Source organism: Leucoraja erinacea, chromosome 15 (genome assembly GCF_028641065.1).
Source record: "Leucoraja erinacea ecotype New England chromosome 15, Leri_hhj_1, whole genome shotgun sequence".
NCBI lineage: Eukaryota > Metazoa > Chordata > Chondrichthyes > Rajiformes > Rajidae > Leucoraja > Leucoraja erinaceus.
In genome coordinates this window covers 24,116,539-24,138,320 of record NC_073391.1, presented here as the reverse complement: position 1 = coordinate 24,138,320, position 21,782 = coordinate 24,116,539, and the positions used below count along the sequence as shown (strand labels likewise).

The window sequence follows — 21,782 nt, the reverse complement described above, 5'->3', positions numbered from 1 at the left end:
CTCTTACCACGTGGGTTTCCTCTGGGTTCACCCACATCCCAAAGACATGCGGGTTTGCAGGTTAAGTGGGCTTTGTAAGTTGCTCCAAGTATGTAGGGAGTGGACACGAAAGTGGGATAACATGGAACTAGTATAAACGGGTGAACTTTGATCGATGTAGATGGTGGACTGAAAAGCTTGTTTCCATGCTGTATTCGTCAATCAATCAAACATTAGCCTCCTCTCTGAGATCAAAGCACCCAGCAGTGCATTAGGCAGGCCCATATTTCACCTGCCTGCTAACAGACTCCCAAAGCGGAGGTGTTGTTTGAGCTCTGTTACGGGAAGAGGTTATCAGGAAGATAAAGAAAAACATTTAAGGAAGTGTTCAAAGTGTCCTTGAAGAAATGCAATATCCCTGCTGATGTGTGGGAACTACTGGCCTATGACTGCTCCAAGTAGAGGCACATTCAAGATGATGACCTGAGGAGCACAGTGAAGCCCTGTCTAAGTTGTGGAAGGAGCGCACCATCTCACAAATTACTCAATTGCCCTGTCAGTCGTCACATACACCATCTGTGGAAGAATCTGCAGTTACTACCTTGGCTTCAGTGACCACCTCCGAACTTATAAAACTGGGTCGGAACTAAGACATCCAGAAGGACTGCTTAAGAAACCCACACGGTCACAAGGAGAACATGCTATAAAGTGTTGCACTGTTAACAAGCAATTTCCCCTACTGCCAAACACATGCTTAATAGTGTAGGAAGGAACTGCAGATGCTGGTTTAAACCGAAGATAGGCTTAATAGTACAGAGGTAAGTAGTACTGAGGTAGGAGCTGCTGCAGGTTCATCACATTGACATCCCAGTGACATAGGGCCCCCTTGTATGCCAATAACTGACTGTTTCAAAGCACACCCTTTGAACTTTGGAAGGTGTTTGAACAGCCTGCAGTGCAGCCTAACTCTGCACAACCCGGTCTTCCATTGTTGGAAACGTGTCCTTTTAAACAGACATAATGCAACAAAATAATATGAAGAAATCCTGGTTGAATTGTGACTGTTCAATGAAAGTTTGGGTGTTCATGCCGGAAAGGGAAGAAACATTGCATAGAGTATTGGTGATTTCTCTAAGTGCATACTTGAATGGGAAGAATATCAAAGATGCTCGGGTAAATCACAGGTGGATAAGCCTGTATCAATTTTCTTATGGATTCCATTTTACCTGGATATGATCAGTTGCATGATATAATTTGTGTTAAATTGCCTCATTATGTGTTGCAAAATAGTGGTGCAAAATTTCCAACAGAAAGTTGGCCTGGCATATTTCTATTGAATGCCAATGGTTCATCAGAGTCTACTTTACTTCTTGTCTGGAATGGACTTGGTTCCTAATTCATACAGGCCTGGGAATTGGATATGCTGCAATTTTCCAATTATTGTTTTAAATGATAGATTTGGGGTTGACACAGATTTTGGGTGCTGCCTCTGTGGCGTTTGAATGCTCTCCCTGTGGTCGTTTCTCTTGGGTACCCAAATTTCTTCTCATGTACCTAAGATATGTGGGTTGGTGGTTACTTGGTCCTAGAGAAGAAGACTGGCGATGACTTTGTTGGTCAGAGGGTAGTTAATCTGTGGAACTCATTGCCACAGGGTTATGGAGGCCAAGTCAATGGATATATTTAAGGCAGGGATTGACACATTCTTGATTAGAACGGGTGTCAAGGGTTATGGGGAGAAGGCAGGAAAATGGGATTAGGAGGCAGAGATCAGCCACGATTGAATGACGGAGTAGACTCGTGGGGCCGAATGGCCTAATTCTATTCCGATAACTTGTAAACATGGTAGGTGAATTGGGGGACAGGAGCTGTGTCGATGGGATGCAAGAGGGGAAATGGGATCAGTGGACATGGGTGTTTGATGGCTGTGCATCTTGGTGGGTAGAATGACTTGTTTCCATGATACAAGGCTCTAATAAGACTCGACAAGCTGCTGCCATGAGTGTTGCTTATCTTGCGTTATTTATAAAGGGACATTTACATTATGAAGAGACAGGTGTGCAATTCCAAATGAAGGAAGTTTCCGCATAATTTACTCAGGATGCAAGTAATTATTCTACTGTTGAGGTTTACTTTCTGGCATTATTTTCAAAAGAAATGATCTGAGGCTGGTTCAGCTGATTAGCACATTGTATACAATCATTTTTTTTAAACAATGGGATGCACCCAGTTTCAGTACTAATTTGCACCCTTAATGTACATTATGCTCAGTGAAGGTGACATTGATGGATTCCTAAGCAAAGTCAGTACAATGGTCTTATCTACAGTATGTGTGTGTAGAAGGCAGTGCAGTATAGATTGGTCTCAAGAACAGACATCACGGGAATTGAAACCATTACAACAGAGCAAATGGTTATGTCCTTTGGAGATTGGAACAGTGTGGAGGCTCTGCATTTTTTGAATGATGGCGCGTTTCTAATGTCCCGATGTGAGAGTGGTTGTTTCTGCTTTGTGCAGACTGGGGCAAATCTTATATTCCTAGGTTTGTTATTCTTCTAATAGTGAACATAGTCCAGTTGTTTTAATTGAAGAAGAAGTGCTGAAGCAAGAGTTTAAATGTTCTGATGTTTTGCAGGTCACACAAGTGAGGGCTTGGCATTATTGGACATGGAACAGTACAGCACAGGAACAGGCTCTAGAGCCCACAATGTCTGTGCCGAACATGACACTAAGTGAAACTAATCTCCTCTGCCAGCACATGATCCATATCCCTCCATTCCCAACATGTCCCTATCCAAAAGCCTTTGAATTGCCGCAATTGTATCTGCCCACAAGAGCACACAAATTTGTATGGTGGAATGTAGACAAAAAATGCTGGAGAAACTCAGCGGGTGAGGCAGCATCTATGGAGCGAAGAAAATAGGCAAAATTTCGGGTCGAAACCCTTCTTCAAACTCTGCATTTTTTGAATGATGGCGTGTTTCTAATGTCCCGATGTGATTAAAATGTATAATATCCCGATAGGCCTTGTCAGGATCGAAGTACAGAGAATGTTTCCTCTCGTGGGAGAATCTTGAACAAATGATCACTGTTTAAAAATGAGGTCACACATTTAATACTGAAATGAGGCATTTATTCTCTCTCTCTGATGTTCAGGTGTCTTTGAAACCCTCGTAGAAACAGAGCCTTTGATATTCTTTTCAATTATGACGTTGATAGATTCTTGATAAGCAATAGCCGAAACAAAAATCATGCAATAATGAGATCAATCAGGTTTGTTTTAAATAAGAGAGGAGGTTTGTGACTCCAAGTGGACTCAGCCTGCTCCTAATCCATACCTCTGTATTTAAAAGTAACTTGCTGAGCACCCAGCCGCATCTGCAGGTCATATGGTGCATGTCTGAGGAGAGGGTTAGAAGTAGCTGTTGCCAACCTCCGATGTACCCGCTACGTACATTCTACATGCTTCCACGTGTTTGGGTTTTTTTTTAAACTCGGGAGAGCACTTGAAAGAACTTGTACAGTGGGACAGGGCTTTAAGTCTTTAGATTCATCTACCCTTTAATCTAGCCTCTCCCACAGTGAGGTGCTGCTGGGGTTCTGTGCAACTCTGGTGGAAAGTCTATCCCTGGGCCTTACATTATTAATAATTTCCAACAAGAGGCACTGAATGTTAATATAGGCTAATTAAAGGGAGAGCTAAAGAATAAAACAAAATGGCAAAATAAAGGTTATGGATTTTCAAAGTTCAAACTTTTGGTCAACTTGCAATCAAATGCTCTGTGCCATTGCTCACAATGAGATCAAAATACAGTGAATGATGATGATAAGAACGCTGGAGGAGTTCAATATTTTATTCTGCTGCTACAAGAAAAAAATCATCTTTTTATTCCTCAGATCTATGAGGTGTGGTGCCCAAAATATCATAGGTTCAAGCTAGAGGCAAGGACCTAGAACTTCTTTCACGCACCCATTTTTTTAATGCCGTATACAGTGGAATTTGGCTAGGTAACCAATAATGTGATTGTGTTCACTGTATATAGGATATCAAATTTATATTAATTTCTCCTGCATATGATGTGTTCACTTACGGGACTTAGGAAATTATACCTGCAAAGCATGTTTAAAACTATTTGTACAAAATTAATGTCAATGGCATGGGTCAATCTTATAGAAGCAGGTATTGATAAGATTGCTGAAGCCAACTTCAGCACTACTTAAAAGGACTAGCCTTATTTAGTCAGTGATTGTTTAACCCAACACATAAATCCTCCTTCAGGTAGACTCCATTTACTTGTCCCTCAATGCTATCCCATTGCTTCACAATTCCTCCTGGAACCACCCCTAATTAAACCCACCTACTGAAGGTCTGGCCTTTCCTTCCCAGTCCCTATTTCTTCTCCTGCCATCTCTCAATGGTAGAACCCTCTGTGCATCCAAAATGCACAGTCTTCCTGTTTTGCATTGCTGCCTCTGTAATGACTAAGTTTGTGGTTAGTGTGCAGATTTAGACCTTGGCTTTTATTTTCATAATAAATAAAGACTTCTAGCAGAATCATAAGTAGTCTATTGTGAAAATTTTGTATTGGTACCAAGGATCCTAATAGGTGGTCACGGCTTTTATTGGTCTGAATGCTGCCACTAGTTTATAATGGAATTTCTTTGCTCTGAGCTTCTCTGTACATCTAATTGTGTAAGCATGCCTGGCTCATTCATACCCTTTGCCATAACACAGCCGAAGAATAAACTGGATTCCCACCTGTAAATAGCAATTTAATTTTTTTTAAAAAGCAAGCATGGATTAATATCTCTGGATAGTTGAATTGCAACATTTATATTCCTGGTGATAAATAATAAATTTAGTCTCAGAAATTGTCTGCATTTGATGGTACATTTGATAAGCAATTCTGGATTTTGTCGGGTTTCGCTCTACAGCTCCACAGCTCCCCAATAAGCACGTAGACTAAAATCCAGACCCTTCCCCTCTGGTCACCCTTGCTGGCTCCTGCTCCCCTCCCCCGTGTTACCCACCTCTCCCCCATGGCTCTTCCCCGTCTTTTCTCTGAGCTCTCTCTCCCCTGCCCACACGCCGGCGTGGCCGTAGCTGCCGTTGCTTCCGGGCTGATCCGAGGATCCGAGGCCTGGCTCTCAGGGCGCCGACGGCTGATGCTCCTCCGGGGCACGCAAGAAGGGAGAGGAGTGGAAACCTCGAGATCCTGGGGTGGTGAGGAGAGGGTGTAGGGGAGTATAGGAGTTATGGAGGGCGCGAGGGAGTGACTGAGGGTAGGGAAAAGGAGAGGTGAGGGAGTGATTGGGGGAGGGTTAGAGGAGAGGGAAAAGAAGAGGGAGGAGGTGATGAGGGAGTGTGGGAGAGGAGGGGGAGTAGAGGAGGGGGGGGGGAGTGGGGGAGGTAGGGAGTGGGGAATAGAGGGCAGTGGGGGAAGTGAGGAGGGATGATGGGGAGGTGAGGAGTGTGGGAGGTGGGAGATTGAGGGATAGGAGGGGTGTAGGGAGGAGAGAGGAATTATGGAGGGAGGGAGTGACTGATGGGGGAAAATAGAGGGAGAGAGAGGTGAGGGAGGGGCGGAGGAGAGGGGAAAGAAGAGGGAGGGTGAAGAGGAGGGGATAGAGAGTGTTAGGGATGAGGGGAAATGAGCTGCACCTGTGCAGTTGGGGGCTATGGGTGAGTGGTGGAATATTACGTTGGGGGACCAAGCCTCTTGTGTGAAAGGGACCCAATGGGTCCCACTTAGTCTAGTAAATTAGTAATATTATCAAGATTGTAATGAGGTCCACATTGAGACCCTAAGTCTGAAGGGTCTCAACCCAAACATCACCTACACATTTTCTCCAGAGAAGCTGTCTGACCTGCTGAATTACTTCAGCATTTTGTGTCTATCTTCAACTTAAGACAACTTTTCTGTGTGTCCCAAGGCCATTTGAACCAACAACTCGGGGCTATGTTTGAGCATGAAAAAATGGAAAGGTGTGTTTTAAACCTCTGGAGAATTTTGTGAAAATACATGAGAATATTGCACATAACTGCAGAGCTATCTGCATTTGCTCTCGTCTGCCTTTCTTGGCACATCGTTACCTCCAATGTCAAATGCCAGCAGCAAAATTGTTTTATTGCTTTTGAAAAAGAATCAGACACTGCACTTGCTGCGAGCTGGAAATGTAATTTGGAGAAATGAACGAGTAAGTATTAGTTGATTCAACATGTCGTAATTTGAATCTGCCATTGAACCATGTCAGATGTCATCTTACCCCCAAACCAAGCATGTGGATTAAAAAAATAAATGCAAGTTAAAAAGGAAAAGAGAGATTAACAGAATATTTCTTAAAATGTTATTTTTCCAAATAGAAATATATACCCTATGAGCTTGAATGTAATATTTATATTATCCTTGAAATGATGACAGATTTGCATATTGATTGTATAAAATCCTCTGGGTATTTTTCTATGTAAATACACTTCCTTAACAGATTTTTTACTCCAATATTGGCATTCAAAACTTCTGTGCTATGAAGTTAAAATGTATGTACATATTTGACATCTGTCAGCATCTTCTTGACATGAATGCATATTTAGACATTTTTAAGCTCCTTTAGTCCTGTTGGCTGGTTTCATTGTGACTTGTAATGCTCCCTTTAAACAAACAACAATGCCAGTGTCAAAGCTAATAATGCAAGTTACAACAAACTACATGTCAAAATATTTCACTGAATGAATTAAAATCTTCGGCAATTGTAGGAGAAATTGCAATTATCACCAATTATTGCTATTTCACAAAATTAGTCTTCTGCTTGAAGGAATTCTCATGAGATCAAGGAGATTCAAGGAAGCGCAGTGGTGTTGAAGAGGCCTTTAGATAAGCAAATGGATGTGCAGGGAATGGAGGGATATGAATCCTAACTCCTGCACTGTCCTACCGGGCTCCCACCACCCATTATCATTCACCCATCCTCAGACCACGTATCATCCAACAGCTCCTGTCTCATCTGAAGAAGGGTCTTGAGCCTTCACCCATCCTTCTCTCCAGATATGCTGCCTGTCCCGCTAAGTTACTCCAGCATTTTATGTCGATCTTCGGTGTAAACCAGCATCTGCAGTTCATTCCTACTCATCCCTCCCCCTCTCCTCTTTATACCTGCTATCTTCTCTCTCCACATTCAGTCCTTATCCAGGTTACGACCTGCTGCATTCATCCACCTGTCTGTTTTTGGAAAAAATATTAGAACAATTGAAAAATATATCATTGCGGAAGGTAATTATAATTCTATGAGTGCCCCTTGTTAAAATTATATGGCAGCTCTGTGCATAGAATGAAAAATAATGTTTCAAATATAAATATAAAGATTCCATGAATCAATTAGTATGAAATCAATTCAATGTGTGCTCAAAACTACAGATGAGGCCAAAGTTGTACATCAGTTCCCTCTCAGATTCTAATGGTAATTGACCACACATGATTTAAAATGCACAGACTGCTGTTTCTCATTTTGAATTGTACTAAATGTAAGCCTAGTAATTAGAGCACTTGTTTTCCTTTACATGTAAATACCATATTAAATGTTTTGAGCTCACTTTCATTCAATTGGACCCATTGCCTGCCCACTGGGAAATTGGATTAGGCAGTTCCAAGTGCTTATTATTCCTGCACATCTGACACCATCAACATCTGCATATTTCCTTTTAATTCCCAGTAAAACAAAATGTAAAACCTGCAGTAAGATAGCCACAAGGCTTGAATTAGCGTGTGTAGGCTGGAATAGCAATACCAACACCATGTACCACCCTGTGTTTCCAATATTAGTTACATCTTATAAAGCTCACTGCATTCTCCTCCACAGCACACATCGCTGCCTGACCAATGAATCTGTCTTACAGTGGAGTTGGTCCATTTATGGTGTGGAACCATCCATCAGTATATAGAATATACAGTGCCCTCCATAATGTTTGTGACAAAGACCCATCGTGTATTTATTTGCCTCTGTACTCCACAATTGAAATTTGTATAAAAATGTATAAAAGTACCCTTTAATAAAATCTGACAATGTGCACTTTAACCACATGTGATTTTTTTTCTATTACAAATCTCAAACTGTGGAGTACAGAGACAAATAAATAAATGATGGGTCTTTCTCCAAAAAATTATGGAGCATACTGTAGTGTACAGCACAAGAACAGTACCTTCAGCCCACGATGTCTGTGCTGAATATGATGCCAAGACCATCACTTATCTACCTGCACATACCCCATATCCCTCCATTCCCTGTATCTACAGATGACTATCCAAAAGTCTTTTAAACACCACTAACATATCTGCTACATCCACCACCCTGGCAACATGTTCCAGGCACTCACTGCCCTCTGTGCGAAAAAAAATTGACCAGCGCATCACCTTTAAACTTTGCCCCTCTCACCATAAAATTATGTCCCCTCGTATTTTATTTTTCTTTCCTGGAGAAAAGAATGTGACTGTCTTGACTGCTGACAGTAAGATTTGCCCAGCATTCTCATGAATCCAGCTTACACCTCGTCTAGACCACTTCCTTGTACTCAACCCCAGATATTGCCTGAGCATCCCCATCCTTTGTTCTTTTTTTGATTTGCTCCCAACATCTCTTTTCTCCATTCATCACTCTTACCCTCCACTCTATCACAAACTTTCCAAGATGTTTCTCTCTCTTTCTTATCTCTGCTTCCTAATATGCTGGCTCAAATGCTGTTGTTCTGCTGAGTACATTCTGTTGCAATGTAACTTTTCATTGCCATTCAGTTTACAAGTAAATCCAAAGCAATTATTGCGTCATCACCTCACTCACATGGTTAAGCATCTTTAACTGTACATTTGAATCTGCATGCCTTATTTAGGGAAGCACAGTGGCACAGCGGTAGAGTTGCTGCTTTACAGCACTAGACACCCGAGTTCGAACCTAACCACAGGTGTTGTCTGTATAGACTTAGTACATTCTCCCTGTGACCATGGACGGGAAAGGAATGGAGGGTTATGGTCTGAGCGCAGGTATATGGGACTAGGGGAGAATATGTGTTCGGCACTGACTAGAAGGGTCGAGATGGCCTGTTTCCGTGCTGTAATTGTTATATGGTTATATGGTTATGTGGGTTTTCTCCAGGTACTCCAGTTTCCTCCAACATGCCAAAGACGTGCAGGTTTGTAGGTTAATTGACTGTAAATTGTCCCTAGTGTTTCGGATAGAATGAGTGCAGGGGTTATCATCATTTGTCGTGGACTCGGTGGGCAGAGGAGCCTGTTTCCATGCTTTAAGGGGCTGTCTCATTGCGGCGACCTAATTGGCGAGTTTAGAAGAGTTTGCCCTTGACTCATACTCACAGCATGGTCGACACGAGGTCCTAGGAGGTCTTTCTAACTCTCCTTCATGCTCGAGAGTAGTCCCCGCATACTCGAGGCCTCAGCTAGGTCACGGCGTATTTTCAACATGTTGAAAAATGCCCACGAGTAAAAAAAGGTCGCCACGGAAAAAATCTATATTGTTTTTATTCGTATGTTTAGTAGGTCAGCATGTTATTCATGGGTAGTTGAAGGTAGTCGAAGGTAGTCATAGATAGTCTTCAACATTGTCGAAAGGAGATCGAAGGAGGTCGTTTTCACTCTCCACTATTCGGTATCCAATTTTCCCGAAGCTAGTCGAAGATAGTCTTCGACAAAGTCGCAGGAGGTCGCAAGAGGTCTTCTACATAGTTGAAGGAGGTTTTCAAGATAACACTTTTTCAAACTCTTCTAAACTCGCCAATTAGGACGTCGCAGTGGGACAGCCCCTTTACTTCCAAACTAAAGAATCCATGCAAAGTCTGTTTCTGAACGTCATTCATGAAGAAATTGGATGATGTCATTGTAGAGGAGTAACAGTGATCCTCAATGAAGGAGGATTTTTGTGCAAGTGTCAGTAATGAAGTGAGCAAGTGACTAGAAGTGCTGCTCACTGAGACTTTTATCCTCAACCTCATGCCTTTTGCTACCCCACAACCCATCTCCACAGCCCATCACCTTTCACCATGCCAACTTACCAAATTCTTCCTCACGGGCTGATGATCATATTTTGTTGTTCTGCCAACTCCTAATGCAGTCCTTGTTGAATTAGTAACTGACTCCGTGTGCACAAAGCAACAAGGATGTAGCAACTCGTAGCTGGACATATTACAGAGAGCCCTCAGACTTACTCAGCCATTTGAACCTTTGTTGCAATTGTGCGACAGTGTGATCAATGATTCTCCTAGTTGTCCCTGGTTAAACTCGAGATATCCAGGCAGCATCAAGTTGCTGGAGGAATATCATCAGTCTTTGACTGGTGTCCTTAAGCAACCATTGTATTAATTTTCTTGAATTCAAACATTTAGTTTTTGAATCATTGATCCAAATATTTAGTTTATGTCAGGGAGCCAGCAGGGACCTGGTGCCATGGAACTTGCAATTGTATTATAATTTTTTAAGTTGACAAAATCTCCAGGTTCATTTTCTGATATGAAGAAGATTACAAGAGTGATGTTTCAATTGGGAACAACACCAGGCAGTGCTGGAATTTCAAAAGAAAAGTCAACGATGGTGATTGTTAGTTTTGCAGTGATGGTGATAGCTATGCACTACAGATCAAAAAATGCCAGAAAGGGCCTGAAGAGAAGAAAAAAAACAGAGGATGGTACTACGTTTGACAGTCTCATCAAAGTTTGTCCACCCAGCCCAGGTGAAAGCAGACCATGTTTAAGAAGGAACTGCAGATGCTGGAGAATCGAAGGTACACAAAAAAACGGGTGCAGCAGCATCTATTGAGCGAAGGAAATAGGCAACGTTTCGGGCCAAAACCCTTCTTCAGACTGATCGGGGGCGGGGGTGGGCGGGGACAAGAAAGGAAAAAGGAGGAGGAGCCCGAAGGCTGGGGGATGGGAGGAGACAGCAGGGGGACTGAGGAAGGGGAGGAGACAGCAAGGACTAACAAAATTGGGAGAATTCAATGTTCATGCCCCCAGGATGCAGACTCCCCAAACGGAATATATATATATATTTTTTTTTGAAAATATTTTTTATTGGAGATAGGTACATAACCTATTACATCATTACTGTCTTACATTTTTAACTTGATAATATTGTCAGTTATTATTACATTGTCTCCAATACTTTTTGCCTTTTTCTTCATTTTTTTAAAAAACTAGATAGAACTAAAGAGATAGATGAAGTAAAGAAAAGAAAAGAAAGGAAAGAACAAACAAAAAAAAAAAAAAAAAAAAAAAAAAAAAAAAAAAAAAAAAGGGGAAAGAGATAGTTAAAGAAGAATGGAAAAATTTATTAAAATAAAAAACATCGTTCGAGATATGTTCGTACATTTCAGAGTGTAGCATTTCATCCAATCTTTAGCTCGAGTGCTAATCAGGTTCCTGTGCTGAACTATTCTGACCCTTTAAGTAATCAATAAAAGGAGACCATGTTCCAACGAATAATTCCTGTTTATCCAACAGGGAAAATCTGATTCTTTCCACGTTTAAGGTCTCGGTCCCAAACGGAATATGAGGTGCTGTTCCTCCATATCTATATCACTGTTTCTATATCGGTGAGACCAAGCGGAGGTTGGGCGATCGTTTCGCCGAACACCTCTGCTCGGTCCGCAATAACCAAGCTGACCTCCTAGTGGCTCAGCACTTCAACTCCCCCTCCCACTCCATCTCCAACCTCTCTGCCCTGGGTCTCCTCCATGGCCACAGCGAGCAGCACCGGAAATTGGAGGAACAGCACCTCATATTCCATTTGGGGAGTCTGCATCCTGGGGGCATGAACATCGAATTCTCCCAATTTTGTTAGTCCTTGCTGTCTCCTCCCCTTCCTCAGTCCCCCTGCTGTCTCCTCCCATCCCCCAGCCTTCGGGCTCCTCCTCCTTTTTCCTTTCTTGTCCCCGCCCACCCCCGCCCCCGATCAGTCTGAAGAAGGGTTTCGGCCCGAAACGTTGCCTATTTCCTTCGCTCCATAGATGCTGCTGCACCCGCTGAGTTTCTCCAGCTTTTTTGTGTACCTTTGAAAGCAGACCATGTTGTGGCAGGCTGCATATATCAGTTGTGGACTGCTTGAGAACTGCAGCTCTCTGCTGCATCCAGTTGGGTGGCTCAAGCTTTTCAAGGCCTTTCCTGGGCTGCTCCATTCCCCTCTGGTCTTGTAACGGGCAGGATTGCAGTGGATCCTAGTTACAAGTGCTGGATATGCTGCTCTTCTCAAACCAGATGTCCCATAACAGAACTCGTGTAAGCCTGTTAAATATTAATCAGGTGAATAAAGATAAATAAAACAGAGATCAGCATTCTCTAACATCCTTCGGAAATACAACTGACCTGAGCCTCTATTTCTTCCTGTCTTTGTATTTGTCCCTCTCCCTTTCCCTCTACCTCTCCATCGCTCTCTCCCTCACTATCCCTCTCACTTTCCCTCTCTCTCCCCCTCTCCCTCTCCCTCCCCCAGCCCCTCCTAGTACCTATCTCTCCTTTCTCTCTCCCCTGCTCTCTATCCCCTCTCTTCTCTCTGTCCCTTTCTATCTCTCTCCTTCTCTCCTCCCCCCCCCCCCGCTACTCATCACCTCCCCCTCCTCTCCCTCTCCCTCTCTGGATAGTGCCTGACTTGCTGAGCATGCCCAACAATTCCTACTGTTGTCTCAGTCTAAATAACGTGATTATTTATAATGGCAAGTATCAAAAAGATGACAAATACTTTGTGTAGTTTGTTATTCCATTTGTGTGCTGAGAAATGACATGGAATAAAATATTGTATCTTGTATTGTATTGTTGTATTCAGTTAAAGTGTTGAGATACAGTCAGATCCATATTTTTCTTCCCAAATATTGCACGCTTTTTCAGATTTACAATATGACAGGATGGTGAAATAAAACAACAAAACCAAAGTCAGCATTCATGAAGGACTTGGGGAGTAATTGTTAAATAGAATGTAGCATTCATTACGTTGAATTGATTTATTTTAATGGCCTACCAACTGAGCTGGCAAGATTGAATTTGATCCCTATGTTCCTTGATAGGGAACGGTTCAGGGAGTGAGTGGGAGAAAGGCAAGGTGTAGAATTATTGGCCACGTGAGCTGTTGCTATGCTACATTGTTCTTTGCATTTATGTGGAGCCAAGGAGAAAAAAAAGAAAAAACAATAACCTGAAGAAATTAAGCCAAAGGCAGTGATATATAATAATATCTCAGTTTCGTAAATATAGATTTTATTATCGAGTGCTATTTCACCACGTATTCAAAACTGTTATCGTGTACATTATGCCGAGAAGAAAAAATAAATCCAGCAAGCTGGACTCCAGTGAAATTTCATCACTTGTCGTCAGATTTCTGAGCACATTAATGAAATAACAAACTACCCAAAGTATCCATTTCTCCTGTTGGGAGGTGATTTATGAGGAGTCGAGTGACACCCGTGGGGAAAAAACAAGGGAAAACACATTAATTAAAAATGTAGTTCTGTGCTGTTGTTATTCTTTGTTTGTACAATGAATCCATTGACCTCTAGATATGAAACTGTGAACAAATTAACATTTTGCTAGCAATGTAACTTCCTTTCTGTTAAAGCTCAAAGATAAAGGTTTAATTAATTTTAAGACTGAATGGCTTGCAAGATTTTCAAAATGATGACTATAATTTTAATTCTTTATCCGACTGGTTAATTTAAAATCAATAATTCATTTTTATTGTTCATAGAATGATTGATTCGAGGTGGGCTATTTGGGTGACATACAGAGCTCCAATATATTTCCGCTATCTTTGTTTTACCTAATTGGTCCTTACAGTCCACAAAGATGAATGGCTGATAGGGTAAACTGTGTGAAATTTTATGACAAGTAATTGATGGGAAATGATACCAGCAGATTGCACTGCTCAAAAATACATTGGGGCTACTATTTTATGATGAAACCTTCTTGAAGAAATTCACACCTTGATTAGATCTAACGTTTCATACGTAAGTTTCGGTGCTGATGAGCAAAGCTTGTAAAAATATGAATAATTTACACAGCAATTTGTTCAACGTTATTTTCAGCCGAACTGACAACAAAGTCACTTTCTGAAGCTATTACAGTGCCCTCCATAATGTTTGGGACAAATACCCATCATTTATTTATTTGCCATTGTACTCCATAATTTGAGATTTGTAATACAAAAAATCACATGTGCACTTGTCAGATTTTAATAAAGGCCATTTTTATATTTTGGTTTCACCATGTAGAAATTACAGCAGTGTTTATTCATAGTCCCCCCCCCCCCCCCCCCCCTTCAGGGCACCATAATGTTTGGGCACAGCAATGTCATGTAAATGAAAGTAGTCATGTTTAGTATTGTGTTGCATATCCTTTGCATGCAATGACTGCTTGAAGTCTGCGATTCATGGACATCACCAGTTGCTGGGTGTCTTCTCTGGTGATGCTCTGCCAGGCCTGTATTGCAGCCATCTTTAGTTTATGCTTGTTTTGGGGGCTAGTCTTTTTCAGTTTTTGCTTCAGCATATAAAAGGCATGCTCAATTGGGTTCAGATCGGGTGAATTGACCATTTTTTAGCTTTGAAAAACTCCTTTGTTGCTTTCGCAGTATGTTTGGGATCATTGTATTGCTGTAGAATGAACTGCCGGCCAATCAGTTTTGAGGCATTTGTTTGAACTTGAGCAGATAGGATGTGTCTATACCCTTCAGAATTCATTATGCTACTACCATCAGTAGTTGTATCATCAATGATGATAAGTGAGCCAGTACCTTCAGCAGCCATACATGCCCAGGCCATAACGCACCCACCACCGTGTTTCACAGATGAGGTGGTATGCTTTGGATCTTGAGCAGTTCCTTCTCTCCTCCATATTTTGCTCTTGCCATCATTCTGATATCAGTTAATCTTTGTCTCATCTGTCTACACAACCTTTTTCCAGAACTGTGGTTGCTCTTTTAAGTAATTCTTGGCAAACTAACCTGGCCATCCTATTTTTGCGGCTAACCAGTGGTTTGCATCTTGCAGTGTAGCCTCTGTATTTCTGTTCATGAAATCTTCTGCAGACAGTGACAAATACATATCTGACTCCTGAAGAGTGTTTCTGATCTGTCGGACAGGTGTTTGGGGATTTTTCTTTATTATAGAGAGAATTCTTCTGCCATCAGCTGTGGAGGGCTTCCTTGACCTGCCAGTTCCTTTGCGATTAGTAAGCTCACCAGTGCTCTCTTTCTTCTTAATGTTGTTCCAAACAGTTGATTTTGGTAAGCCTAATGTTTGGCTGATGTCTCTAACAGTTTTATTCTTGTTTCTCAGTCTCATAATGGCTTATTTGACTTTCATTGGCACAACGTTGGTCCTCATGTTGATAAACAGCAATAAAAGTTTCCAAAGGTGATGGAAAGACTGGAGGAAAGACTAGGCGCTGAAAGCTCTCTTATACCGACATTAAGGGGGCAATTAAACACCTGTGAAGCAATCTGTTCCAAACATTATGGTGCCCTGAAATGGGGGGACTATGTATAAACACTGCTGTAATTTCTACATGGTGAAATCAAAATGTATAAAAAAAAACCTTTAATAAAATCTGACAATGAGCACTTCAACCACATGTGATTTTTTTCTATTACAAATATCAAATTGTGTAGTACAGAGGCAAATAAATAAATGATGGGTCTTTCTCCCAAACATTATGGAGGGCACTGTACGAACCGATCATGTCATTGTTAACCTTTTCAAATACACCAAATCCAGACTGCGATAAATAATACAAGGGCTGAAAAACCATTTGCCAATTCAGTCACTTCAGAAGAATATGGTGAGGCTGATGTTATTAATGCTTTCATAATAATGAAAAATATTCCTTTCTTGCATTTATAATAAAGTGAAGCATCTCAAGGAGCCTCACGTGAATCAGTGTTCAGCTGCATGAGGAAATATTAGACAGATTTTCCCAAGTTTGGCAAAGCAAATCGTTTTATAGAGTTATTATGGGGGGAAAAAACCGAGGTAGGGCAGAGAAGGTGACTGAGGGAATGTAAACGTTTAAATCCTCTGCAAATGTGGCATGGGTTCGTAATAAAGCAAATAAAATTGAGAGCGCAAGAAGACTGGTTAACAAGCCTTAATAACTTTGAAGATTTGTTAGAGATCATATTGCACAGAAACAGCCCTTCAGCCCAACTTGTTCATGCTGACCAAGATGCCCCATCTACGCTAATCCCATCTGTCCGAGTTTAGCCCATTTCTCTAAACATTTCCCATCCTGTCCAACTATCTTTTAACTGTTGTTATAGTCACTGGCTCAACTACATACTCTAGCAGCTCATTCTATATACCAACCATTCTCTTTGTGAAATGTTGCTCTTCAGATTCCCATTAAACCATCTTAAACCTATGCCCTCTGTTTCTTGATTCCCCTACCCCAGGTAAAAATCTGCATTCACCTTATCCATTATGTTGGAGGAGGTTAGAGGGATAAAGAAAATAAAATGTTGGCTACATTGGCTGCTTACCCAATGTAGCATGAGGTGTAGATGGATTTGATAGGAGTAGGCTTGTTTCTGTGATGGACTGGGATACATCAATAACTCTCTGCAATTACTTGCAGTCTTGGGCAGAGCAGTTGATGCACCAAAAGATGATGTATTTCCAAAAATGGGATGATTTTGATGATGGATTGTAGAAGTTGATAAGAGTAATTTCAGACATGCCAAATTTCCTTAGTCCCCTAAAGCAACAGAGGTGTTAGTGTGCTTTCTTGGCATAACGTCGATGTGGTTGGACTTTGTTGGACAAATTGTTGGTTGGACTATATTTATACCTTGAAGGAAAGAACTTGATACTCTCAAACATCTCCACCCCGGTATCATTGATACAGACTTGAGTATGTATTCCACCCCTCTTCCTGAAGTCGATGGGCAGCTTCTTCCTTTTGTTGACATTTTGAAGGGGGCTGTTGTCTTGACTATTAAGCTCTCCATCTCTTTCCCATACTTTGTCTCACCATTGTTTGAGATCCGGACCACTACGAAGGTGTAATCTGCAAAACCATAAATGGGGTTAGAGCAGAATTTAACCTCACACTCGTGAATGCTTTGCGAGGTAAGGGGCAGAGGACTTAGCTCCTGCAAGGCACCAGTGTAGAGAATTATCATGCAGGATACCGAGCCATACACATTGCAGTCGATGCATCAGGAAGTCCTAGATCAAATTTCAGGAAAGGGAACTGAGTTCTGGGACCAGGAGTTTGAAAATGTGTTCGGCTGGAATTATGATGTTGTAGTAGAACTACAAGCAACTGAACCATCCTAACAACAACCAGAGAGCAGTTCTGAACTACTATATGCCTCATTGGAGATTTTCGGACTATCTTTGATCAGACTTTACTGGACATTACCTTGCGCTAAATGTTATTCACGTTATTTCCTTGATCATGTATCTGCACATTGTGTGTGGCTCAATTGTAATCATGTATTAACTCTCCACTGACTGGTTAGCATGCAACAAAAGCTTTGAATTGTACCTCAGCACAAGTGACAATAAACTAAACCCAAACTTAAACTAATGAATAAATATGAATCCAACATAGGTGGCCTTGTTATCTAGAAGCTCATTTGATAAATGTAAGGCCAAATAGATGGTGTTTGCCATGGTATTGGAGTGGATCTAGGCTGTCTAGGAGGCTAGAGTTGATGTGTGCCATGACCAGCCTCTCAAAGCATTTCAAAGATTTCAAAGTTTTCAAAGGTCTTTTATTGTCATGTGTACCAATTAAGTTACTGTGATATTCGTATTACCATTTTATGAAGCACTTCATGATGGCGGATGTCAGAGCCACTGAGTGGTAGTCATTAAGACATACTACCTTATTTTACTTCAGTACTGATGTTATGGTGGTCTTCTTAAAGCAGATGGTAACAATTAATTTGTATAGAGAAAGGTTGAAGATATCTCTGAATACTCCTGCTAAAACTGGTCCACTCAGGTTCTAAGGACACAGCCGGTTCACCATAAAGATTTCGGAGGTTGACTCTCAGGAAGGTATTCATCGGGATCATATTTATTTATTTGTAGAGCTACAAGAACTATTAAATGTGAGCAATAATTGTGTACAAATGCACTATAATGGAATACTCAATAATTATTTAACAATATATTTATCTCACCAGATCCAGTGCTGTGTTTGTTTTTTCTTTCTGCCCGTTGTTAATCTTCTCCAACAAATTAATTAGCCATTTGGCAAGAACAGAGGTTTCAGGAGATGCACGGATAAGATCCATGGTCGTAATCTTTTTTCATAGGGTAGAGGAGTCAAGAACTATAGGGCCTAGATTTAAAGTGAGAGGGCAAAGATTTAAAAGAGATCTGAAAGGCAATTTCTGCATAAAGAAGGTAAAGTTTTTTTTTTGTAGATTAATTTTGTCACGTGTGCTGAGGTACAGTGAAAAGCTTTTTAGTTGCATGTTATCCTGTCAGTGGAAAGACTGTACATGAATACATTCAAGCCATCCACAGTGTACAGATACAGGATAAAGGGAGTACCGTTTAGTACAAGATAAAGTCCAGTAAAGTCCGATTAAAGATAGTCCCAGGGTCTCCAATGAGGTAGATGGTAGGTCAGGATCGTTCTCTAATTGGTGATAGAATGGTTCAGTTGCCTGATAACAATGTATATGGAATCAGCTGTGAGAGGAAGCTGTAGAGATGGGTATAATAACATTTAAAAGACATTCAGACAGGTACATAAGTAGAAAGGTAGTAGTGGGATATGGGTCCAATGCATGAATATGGAACTAACTCAGTTATAAAATCTGATCTGCATGGGTGTGTTGGGCTGAAGGGTCTGTTTCCGTGCCGTACAACGGTTAATTTTTTATTTGATTGTATGTATGCATCCGGTAGGCGGCGCGACTCTCGTTAGCAGCGGCCTCTGCAGCCCGTCCGCGTTTTTATTATTTTCTGTCTATGTTTTTATGTAGTTTTTGTTATTTTATGTTGAGGTGTGTGTGTGGGGGGGGTGGGAGGGAGGGAGTAATTTTAAATCTCTCCCTGCACGGGAGACCCGACCTTTTCTTGTCGGGTCTCCGTTATCGTTGGGGCTGCATCGAGGAGCGGCCTCCAACAGGAAGAGACCGGGGACTCTGGTGCCGACGACTCACCGTCACCGTCGCGGGGCTGGCCGAGTCCGGAGCGGGTGGAGCGGTGGTGGAGCGCTGCTGCTGCTCCGGAGATTCGGAGGCTGCAACTGCGGGTCTGGCGGACGGCGGCACCGGGAGCCCGCGGGTCCCTGGAGGGAGACCGCTTTTCAGGGCTCTCGCAACGGCGACTTCTCCCGCCCGAGTTGTGGGGTCGAAGAGCTCCTGGAGCGGGGCCTGACATCACCGCCAGCGCGGCTTGGAATGGCCGCTGGACCCTTGCGAGCGCACGCCGGGGGCTCTAACACCAAGACCCGGTGTGCGACTTCGCACCACCCGGCGTGGCTTTAATGGCCGCGGGACAATTGCCATCGCCAGCCGGGGGCTTTGACTTTGATTCTGACATGGGTGGGGGAGAGTGCAGTGGAGAGATAAGTTTTGTTGGCCTTCCATCACAGCGATGTGATGGATGTTTATGTAAATTATGTTGTGTCTTGGGTCTATTTGTTTGTAATGTATGGCTGCAGAAACGGCATTTCGTTTGGACCTCAAGGGGTCCAAATGACAATTAAATTGTATCTTGTATCTTGCTGCGCTACTCGTCCTGGTCCTTCTCATCCTCGCTACATAGCGGGCTGCTCCAGCCCTGAACATGCTGCAATAACACCCTTCCCACATCACAACATTGTTTTTCCTGGTGCCTATCCTATGCCCATATATTTCAATTCTTAGTTGTCGATGTTCATTGAAAAATATGCCTGGTTCTAGATATCTGACTACAACAACTTACATGACCACATTAAATCTCTCTGCCAACACCATCTGAAGTTGAATCAGATTTATTGGAACCAGTGTCTTTCATATCCTGAATATGAAAGACACCTTTATCCTTAAATGTTCTCGACCTCATCTTCACACCTCATCGACAGACTCTTTCCATTTGTGTTACCCACATGGAAAATAATACTCTGATATTCTATTGATGGCGCAAGGGATCCCTTTATCCATCATCTGTATGCATCCAAAATGTTATTACTCACAACCTAGCATACCTCATGTCCTGTCTCCTCATCATTCTTGTGCTCATTGACTTGTATTCATTGCCTTTCCAACAGCACCACAGTTTTAACATTCTCTTCCTCACATTCTGTTCCCTCCATGCCTTCATCCGTATCTAATTCTTCGCCGTTTCATTTAGCCCACTGCCCCCCAACATTCCACTTGCCATTACATTTTCCTTAACATTGGTGACCATGGCTCCCATCACATAAAATGTGGAATTCTCTGCCTTATTTTCTCCACCTCTCCACCTTTACTCAATTAAAAGCAATTCTTTAAAACACACTCCTTGATCAATCTTTTGGCTCTCTGCCCCAATGTCTTTCTTTGGCTTGTATGTTGTTCCCAAACTAAGTTATCATGTTAAAATGTTGAGAAAAGACTAGAAGACAACAAGCTCCACTCAAATGGAATAGTTTAGAAGAGCTTTGTGAGAAAGATACTCACCCACTTAGTGCCGATATGTGATTTAAAAATACGTTGCATGAAAGAGAAAATAATCCTTCACGGATGTTGGGAATCAGGGGCGGTGGGAATGAAGCCAATCCAACTCAAGCTGTTGTATTTATATCATAGTTGATGTTTTGCATATTAAAAAAGAGAATTAAAATGCAATTTAAAAATGCATAATACATTTTAATAATAATACATTCAATAATACATTTATGAAAAATTGATATTTTTTAGTTTAACTATTTTTCTACCTACCAAATAGCATCTTTACGAGTGTTTTAATCATACAGACGTTTCAAGCTGTTTTAAGCATGAAGTGGCACCATATTCTTGTTTGGCATTTTGCTATTTCACTAATGTTGATGGATTGCAGTTGATTAGATAGGAAATAAAGGCAGTCTGCATGATTAGCATACATATGATGTGTTACTTTTGCTGTCCACTTGATCTGTATCCAACACAAGAGTCAGCCATCTAACATATCAGCCAAATTTTCAAGCCTTGCATCAAGCTGATGTTCCAATGAGCACTCTCAGGAATGACAAGCAATACCAGTGAAATAAACCCAGTGTGAAACCTGATTGATTAAGCTTTAGCTGCTCTCTCATGGCATTTCCTAAGGATAGTCTCCTGTTGGGAAGACTCTTGTAAAGGCAGAAAATGCTGGAAGTACTCAGCAGGTCAGGAAGCATCTGTGGAGAAGTAGAGTTAATGTAACCGAATGAATGCAGTTTCTTGCTTTTCATAAATGGGAGGGATATCGTGCTGTTTGTGCCTGGATTTTATGTCCCACAGTGTTTTTCCTTTGGAAAATGAAATTGTATAAAATTAGATTCAGCCAATTTTAACTTTTCTAAGTACTGGTATTCATCATCTCAGCCATATCTGGCTGAAAGTTAGTGGGAAGAGGTGCTAAATTGCAGCGCCAACAACATTGGGTGCCTGCTCAGCCGAGTGGAATATGATTGCAATCAGCAGCTTTGGACTTGGCAAATGGATTGCATGATTATCACATCCACTTGTCTATCTTCCATCAACTTTCCTCTTTAGTTTTTATTTTTCCTGTTCCTTTCAGGGCACTGCTTGTATATCCCTAGCCTCAGATAACCTGTATGACAACTGGGATATCGTAAAATGTCACAAGATGATTCA

The 21,782-nt window shown here is 41.6% G+C and overlaps 1 protein-coding gene across 1 annotated transcript in view; it reads left to right on the top strand.

Annotated features, from left to right (window-relative positions):
• Positions 1-21,782, top strand: part of LOC129704048 (GDNF family receptor alpha-1-like) — a 190,181-nt gene that overhangs the window by 139,318 nt on the left and 29,081 nt on the right. The window lies entirely within an intron of this gene.